Here is an 8,784-nt window from a genome sequence, read left to right on the forward strand (position 1 = left end):
AGATGTAACCAAAAGGGCTCCTTAAGAATAAGAAGAGCCATCCCTGGCACTCAGGAAAGTCCGAAGGGTGAGGAGCTCTGTGCCAGGACCTGGGGACGGAGACCAAAGGCATCTTCTCTATCCGGCGGTAGCGGTTGCTGGCTCTCCCCCCGTCCTCGGGTCCTTAGCAGTAAAGGATCGAGCGTCTTTCCGTGCGCAGTTCGCCTCTGGTTTATCTCCTCGGCAGATGTCTGCGGGGCTCTTTGAAACGAGGATTGTTTTCTCACTACTGAGTTAGCGCATTTTGGGTATTCCTCTCTTCAGACACATGTTTTACAAACGCTTCCCCCCAGGCTGCAGCTTATCTTTCATTCACTTATAGTGCCTTTTGCAGAGTAAGAATTTTGAATTGAGTGAACTATATCTCTTTCTTTATTCCTCATTGTATTTTCGATCTAAAAGGCCGTTGCCGAGCCCAAGGTGAACTAGATTCTCTCCTGTGTTATCCTCTATGGGTCTCCGAGTTCTGCGTCTTACATTTAGGCCTACGTCCCTCCCGCGTGCCTTTCTGTGAAGGGCGTCACGTCTGGGTCTAGTGACTGATGTGCGTGTGGATGTCCAGCTGTTCACCAGCATGAGCGAAAAGACCCTACGTCCCTGAAGGGGCCGCTCTGCTCCTTCCCCGGAGGTCCTCTGGTGGCACCTCGGGGTCTCTTTCTGATTGCCCACCCTGTTCCACTGGCAGATCTGCCCCACTGGTCTCTTCTCCCCATTCCACACTGTCTTGCTTGCGGCAGCTTCTCAATATGTCTTAAAGTCTTAAACCCAAGTCAGTCTCCGGGTTTGTTGTTTCTTCTTCTCCTCCTCCTCCCCCCCCTCCCTCTCCTTCTCCTTCTTCTTCTTCTTCAATACTGTGTTAACTATCCTGGGTTTTTGCCCTTCTGTATAAACTTGAGAATCAGTTTGTCCATAGTCACAAAATAATTTCTGAAATTTTGATGGGATTACATCGAATCTATCAATCAATTGGGAAGAACTGACATATTGACTCTTCCTCTCCATAATTTAATTCTTCTTCCTTTCTTCTTATAATTGCCAAAGGGCCTGTGCACTTGCTGAGAGAGCGAGAGAGTGAGAGAGAGCGAGAGAGAGAGTGCTCCCAAATGGGGCCTGGTCTCACTGCAATTCCTCTTCGTTTCTCCGTTGTGTTGCAATGTAGGGTATGCATGCACATGTGCCTGGTGTGTTTTTCGAGCTGCCAGGGCCAGAATTCAAACCATAGTTGGCCATGTGAGCTCTGACTCCCCTAACCACCAGGCTACAGCGCCAGCCCCAGTAACTTAGCTCTTCGATTTCTTTTATCAAATCTTCTTTTATCAAATCTTTTCTTATATAGGTCTTGCATTTATTTTACTACATTTATACCCAAGTACATTTTTCTCTTTTTCTCTCTCACTTCTTTAAGTGCTAAGGGAAGAGGATTTATAATAAAATAAAATTAGAAGCCTTAGCAATTACATAGAAGTAAGTAAAAGAGAAACAATTAAGCTGCATAATTCAAGGCATCATTTCCAGTGTAAAATAGCGAAAGTACAGGATACAGTTTGCTAAAAAGGCATAAAGAAACCCCAAAGGCTTCCTCAGTGAAACAAACACACCGACAACAAGCCGAGATTCATGAGGGCCGAGGACACAGTTCAGGGGTGGAGCTCGGTTTGTACAGAGCAGAGTGTGCTGGAGCCCCGAGGCCCCCACCTCTCTGCCCCACCACCACACCCTAGGGTGCCCACCGTGGCACAGAGAAGAGGGAGGGAATAATTTCTGAAAGGCACGCGTGAGGCTGGGTCACTGCCGAGTCTCTGCCACTGGTCAGAAGGCCACGCTGAGGATCTGGGATACCCCCTGGTTTGAGAAAGCACAGGCCCTCAGACTAAGGCAAAATGCCAACCCCGCCCCAAATCACACACCTCCTCTCACACCTGAGGACAGCGGGGGCCAGGGAGCTACCACAGGGGCATGATGAGAGTAAAGGCACTGGGCTCCCGTGCGGCCAACCATGGCTCGAGTCCTGGCCCTGGCAGCTTGCTTTCTCACTTTCCCTCTCTCTCTGTCTCTTATTATTAGAAACAAATAATAAGATGATAATAAATGAAATAAGATAAAATAATTTTTCAATGAAAAAAAAAAAGCAGTATCACAGGCTGAATGTCATCGATCAGGTTACAGCTGCCAGGAAACTTCCAGAAGGAGCTGTCTCTGCTGAGGTGCGTGATGGGTGAGGCGGGGCCTGAGGGTAGGAGCTTCAGGAAACAGAAGAGATAGTAAACATCTCCAGAGAAAGAGGAATGTGGGGTGAGGGCAGCTCTGAACAGGGGGACAGGAGCGGAGGAGGACACAGCCACAGCTGGCTGAGCAGAGAGCCCAAGTATCGGGTCCGGGCCCCTGGGTGTTACACCTGACCTTGCTGGCCGTCCCACCTGCCCCCTCCATTGGCTGACTCACTGCTTTGTGAGAAATAAAGATTTGGGGTGCACATCACAGACAGCGGGCCGAATGCCACACAGGGTCTGCACAGAGAAGAGGCAGAAAGGAGGCGGTGACAGAAGCCGGGAGTGACCTGGGAGGGTCCTGCAGGTGCTGCGATCACAGCCAGGCGAGACCCTGGGAACAGAAATGGCAGGGACTACGTGGCATCTTCATCAAACATGGGTTATGAGGATCATGTCCTCAACTAGACCCTTTAAGAAACAAAACCTAAGTCTCTCTTTTAAAAATTTGCTATAGGGCATGCGCACTCACTGGAGAGAGAGAGGAAATGAGAAATCACCCCCCAGAGGGGAGGGCTGTGCTATAACCCTTCTTTATTCTCCTCTCAGGATTTTGGACACTCGTGCATACATGCCTACCATGTTTTTCAAGCCACCAGATCTGAGACTCGAACCACACAGATGGCCATGTGGGACCCAGCCTTCACCACCACACCACTGGCCGGTCTCACCTGAGTCTCTTACTTACTTAAAAAATGATGCCAAATAACATTAATTGGGCATTAGTCATTTTTCAGGCTGTGTCAAGCAATTTACAGGCATGATCTCCTGCCTCACAACCCTCTGAAGTTAGGATTTTTATCACAATCTTTTTTTGCATGTGAGAAAATTGAGACTTAGACCCAAGTACATTTTTCTCTTTTTCTCTCTCACTTCTTTAAGTGCTAAGGGAAGAGGATTTATAATAACATAAAATTAGAAGCCTTAGCAATTACATAGAAGTAAGTAAAAGAGAAACAATTAAGCTGCATAATTCAAGGCATCATTTCCAGTGTAAAATAGCGAAAGTACAGGATACAGTTTGCTAAAAAGGCATAAAGAAACCCCAAAGGCTTCCTCAGTGAAACAAACACACCGACAACAAGCCGAGATTCATGAGGGCCGAGGACACAGTTCAGGGGTGGAGCTCGGTTTGTACAGAGCAGAGTGTGCTGGAGCCCCGAGGCCCCCACCTCTCTGCCCCACCACCACACCCTAGGGTGCCCACCGTGGCACAGAGAAGAGGGAGGGAATAATTTCTGAAAGGCACGCGTGAGGCTGGGTCACTGCCGAGTCTCTGCCACTGGTCAGAAGGCCACGCTGAGGATCTGGGATACCCCCTGGTTTGAGAAAGCACAGGCCCTCAGACTAAGGCAAAATGCCAACCCCGCCCCAAATCACACACCTCCTCTCACACCTGAGGACAGCGGGGGCCAGGGAGCTACCACAGGGGCATGATGAGAGTAAAGGCACTGGGCTCCCGTGCGGCCAACCATGGCTCGAGTCCTGGCCCTGGCAGCTTGCTTTCTCACTTTCCCTCTCTCTCTGTCTCTTATTATTAGAAACAAATAATAAGATGATAATAAATGAAATAAGATAAAATAATTTTTCAATGAAAAAAAAAAAGCAGTATCACAGGCTGAATGTCATCGATCAGGTTACAGCTGCCAGGAAACTTCCAGAAGGAGCTGTCTCTGCTGAGGTGCGTGATGGGTGAGGCGGGGCCTGAGGGTAGGAGCTTCAGGAAACAGAAGAGATAGTAAACATCTCCAGAGAAAGAGGAATGTGGGGTGAGGGCAGCTCTGAACAGGGGGACAGGAGCGGAGGAGGACACAGCCACAGCTGGCTGAGCAGAGAGCCCAAGTATCGGGTCCGGGCCCCTGGGTGTTATACCTGACCTTGCTGGCCGTCCCACCTGCCCCCTCCATTGGCTGACTCACTGCTTTGTGAGAAATAAAGATTTGGGGTGCACATCACAGACAGCGGGCCGAATGCCACACAGGGTCTGCACAGAGAAGAGGCAGAAAGGAGGCGGTGACAGAAGCCGGGAGTGACCTGGGAGGGTCCTGCAGGTGCTGCGATCACAGCCAGGCGAGACCCTGGGAACAGAAATGGCAGGGACTACGTGGCATCTTCATCAAACGTGGGTTATGAGGATCATGTCCTCAACTAGACCCTTTAAGAAACAAAACCTAAGTCTCTCTTTTAAAAATTTGCTATAGGGCATGCGCACTCACTGGAGAGAGAGAGGAAATGAGAAATCACCCCCCAGAGGGGAGGGCTGTGCTATAACCCTTCTTTATTCTCCTCTCAGGATTTTGGACACTCGTGCATACATGCCTACCATGTTTTTCAAGCCACCAGATCTGAGACTCGAACCACACAGATGGCCATGTGGGACCCAGCCTTCACCACCACACCACTGGCCGGTCTCACCTGAGTCTCTTACTTACTTAAAAAATGATGCCAAATAACATTAATTGGGCATTAGTCATTTTTCAGGCTGTGTCAAGCAATTTACAGGCATGATCTCCTGCCTCACAACCCTCTGAAGTTAGGATTTTTATCACAATCTTTTTTTGCATGTGAGAAAATTGAGACTTAGAGAGGTAATGACATGGGGAGCTCAGTGAGTGGCCAAGCCGGGGCTTGAGCCCAGAGGGCCTGACTCCAGAGGCCTGCGCTCACCTGCAATGCTTCACACCCCTTTTTGTACCCACTGGCAAGAATGGCTCATAGCCAGCCGAGAGGTCACATGATCCCCTGAAACGCTTCCTGTGGAGTTACCAGGCTATCTCCCCGTTGCAAAATCCAGTGAGCTCTCTGGCTAACAACAGAAGCAGGAAAAGAAACTGGCTAAGATATAAATCGTTCACCATCCGCACGCCAGGGGCTGGGGCCTCCTGCTCGGGACTTACTCCTCTCCACGCCGCGCGGCTCCGATGGCGTTCTAGGTTACCTTGCTTATTTGCCAAGCGTGTCGTTTCAGCCAGCGCCCCTCCCGGCAGTTCTACTCTGTCTCATTTACTGCTGTCTGCCCACCACTGGGAGCAGCGTCTGGGCAGGGAGACCTGCTTCATGTGTGTTTCCTGAACGTCCGGATATCCGTTGCCTGTTTAACCAGAAGAGACGATTTGGAGAAGTGGTCGGTCGTTCCTAGCAAGGTTGAACAAACATCTACCTCATAACCTGGCAGTTCCACTCCAGAGTATTTACCTAACAGAAATGAAAGCATGTATACAAAAAGGCGCCGTGCGAGAGTTCGTAACAACCTTATTCCTCGGAGCCAGAAACTAGACATGACCCAGACATCTGTCGAAGGGAGAAAGGGTAAATAACTTGTGGAAATCCCTTAACTGGAAATGCACTCCGAAGTGAAAAAGAGCAAATTGCTGCTCGAAAAGCGGCGTGCACTGCACCCCAGCCCTTAGGCTGTGCAGACAACACAGACTCAGAAAGAGGGCCAGCTAGGTGGCGTGGTGGGTAAGATGGCTGGATCTTACATGGCTGATCGTGAGGTTCAAGTCCCGGACCTAGGCGCATGTGTGTGCATGCCCAAAATCCAGAGTGGATGGAGAAGGGATTACAGCATGACCACCCCCCAGGGGTGCTTTCTCACTTTCCCTGTCTGTCTGTCTCTGGTGATCACCCATGGCCTATAGCAAATTGGGGGGGCGGGGAGCAGGTGAGGCTCCCTTGCAGTATAGAAAGCAGTGCAGAGGTCGTCTGGTGCACCGGGGCACCTCCGGGCAGGGGCTGTGACCGGGAAGTGTTTAGTTGGTTCTGAGGGGTTACTGAAACGCAAGCAATGTTGGAGCTTACCAAATGAGATGTTTAGGGCAGGTGCATCTTATTTATATAGATTACACCTCATTTTTAAAAAAATCTCCTTTTGAATAAGCTGTTGGAGACTTTCCCCTTGGGAATCTGTGTGTGCTAATAGAGCCTCACCTCTAGCTGTGAGTCCTCATCGCCTCTGCTTCTGTAGATGAAACCTTTTTTTTTTTTTTCAGGATTAGGTGAAATAAGGAGTCTAATTTTCTCAGCCTCTTTGTATCTGGCACGAAAGTGTTCCTTAAATGTTGATTCTCTGTCTTGCTATTAAAAATAAAAGACAATTCTCCATCCTGATTGCTCTGCTCCATCTAATTCGAGGTTCTGCTATCTTTAATGCCCACTGGCAATTTTCCGAGCTTGTCTGTTCTTCAGATATGGAAAAATTCCATCTGTCAGACCACAGGCACTCCTGACCTTGGAGCGAAAGCAAAACTGGGTCAAATGGACTCGATCTAGACAATGGCAAAGTTGAAAGCCAGTTCTGAAATCTGTCTCTAAACTTCACATCCATCTTTCTTTTTAAAGCACTGAATTATAAGAGCTTCTCATCAACAACCACTTTTAAAAACTGTCATTTTGATTCTCAAAATAAATGTCTGTTAAAAGTGATCCGTTTGGTCGGTGCCATCCATTTATTATTGCAGAGAACGAGGGTAATCATTGGCAGCTTTTGCATTATTGACCTATGTAATGATTTCTGTCACTACTGGCAGCTGAGTTAGCTCCGGATTCTGTGCAATTGTTGGATCTTTGTGTGACTCCACACATCATTTTCTCAAGGGACATAATGTCACAGGCAGGTTAGCAGATGCAGCTCTAAGGCAGGCTGTGAGGATGGGTCCTGCAGGGACCGCGCTGACGATGCCGGGTCCTGGGAGACCGTGTCTGACAGCTAGACTGAGCCCTCCTCTGAGACCCAAGGGTGATGGAGGTGGGGGCCCATGTCTGACCAGACAACAATGGCTGTAGGAGAGGCCACATAAGCAGGGAAGACCCAGCTCAACCCCCCAAGACCCAGGCTTTCCCTGCAGCTTATGCAGGAAGTCCCCCCCATCACCCTGAGAGCAGCCACGCATCTGGACAGAGCAATCCCCTCATGTTCTCTCCACAAGTGGGCCTGACCAGAAGTCGCCAGGCAGGGGACAGACCACAAGACTCCCCCCAGTGAGAGGCAGCTCATGATAAACTCTGCCCCTCCCTAAGCCTGCTGCTGTCCTCTCCCTCCTACGTCGGCACCCGGGACAGCCGCAGCCAGATTCCCAAGACCACCTTGTACTCCCAGGCTTTCCTCCCGCCTCGGTATCTCGTCGCTTACTGAAATGGAGATGAGGGACCTACTTTCTCCTCATCCCATCAATGCCACGTAGGTCTTCGCAGACGAGAGAGCGGGACGGAGCCTCCTCTGTAGTCTTGGTCAAGAAGAGGCCTGCGCTTCCTCTTCTGTAAAGTGGACGACATTACCTACCTCTCAGGACTGTCCTGAGGACGAACTGAAGAGATGTCAAAGCAAGGGCCCGACTCATGGCGGCGACTGCGTTGAGATGACTGCCACCACACCAGGTCACGCGGCCTCGCTCTCACCACGGGCAGTCACGCTGCAGTCTCCTCCATGCGTCACTACGGGGTAGGGTGGCTCGGTCATGCTGGTCCTCCCAGAAAGTTCCACCTGCCTCTCCTGAGGCCACTCTGTCACAGTACCTCGTCTATCCTTGATCTCATCTCCTTTCAAAAGAGATGACAAAGGGGCCTGATCAGGTGCATGCTGAGAGAGTTCCTCCAGGGCCTGGCAAGACAGGGTGTGTTTTCTCCAAAGGAGTTGAAACGTGCTCCTCTGGGACGAGGGCCTCCTCGTGGTAATGGGAGTTGCGGGACTTGTGCTGCCTCTTGCCCCGTCTCTTTCCAGACTGTCTCCCAGGCAGGCTTTCCCAGAATGTGAGGGCCTCCAAGAATTCCCAGGCCTCCTCCCCACGACCCGTACTACACAGTCTGCCATGGAGAAAACAGCACGAATAGACAATGAAAGACAAAAAAGCCCGGATGCCTAGGTAAATGTGAACTTCACGTGAGCAGTGAGGAGTCTCATAGCTGAAATGCACAGGTCCGTGGGCAGCCCTCTGGGCCGTAGGCCTGACCTGCGGCACCGCTAAGTGACACGCCCATGGAAGTGCTGACCACAGGGAAGGTCTTCCAGGAGCGGAGACCAGGCCCCCACCCAGCTCAAGAATCGGAAGGCCCCCATACATAAAGCACGTCAACCCCTGGCCCCAGGGATAAAGCAGCAGTTGTCTAGACTGAGGTGAGGCTGGTAAACCAAGTGTGGCTTCTGCCTCTCGCAGTCAGAGCAACGAGAGGCAGAGCCTGGAGGAGGGAGGTCTCTGCAGCCAGGTTACAGGGAGACGGGCAGTGAGCACCACCGTCTCCAAAGGCACGCTGCTCTCGTGTTCACAGACACCAGCTACAAACTGTCGCAGGCCGTTCCTCACCACGGCCAATCCCAGTCAGCCGCTTGCCCTGAGCCACTCTCCTGATCCCTCTTTTAACTCAACTGTCCTCTCCTGGATTCTCCTCTGACTACTCCTCAGACAGACCTCCCCATGACTCAGCGCTCGGTCAGTGTTCTCATTAGAGTCTTTCTGAATTTCACGTTGGCCGCCGCCCTGCT

The sequence above is a fragment of the Tupaia chinensis genome, unplaced genomic scaffold, assembly GCF_000334495.1.
Source record: "Tupaia chinensis unplaced genomic scaffold, TupChi_1.0 Scaffold000161_3, whole genome shotgun sequence".
Taxonomy (NCBI): Eukaryota; Metazoa; Chordata; class Mammalia; order Scandentia; family Tupaiidae; genus Tupaia; species Tupaia belangeri.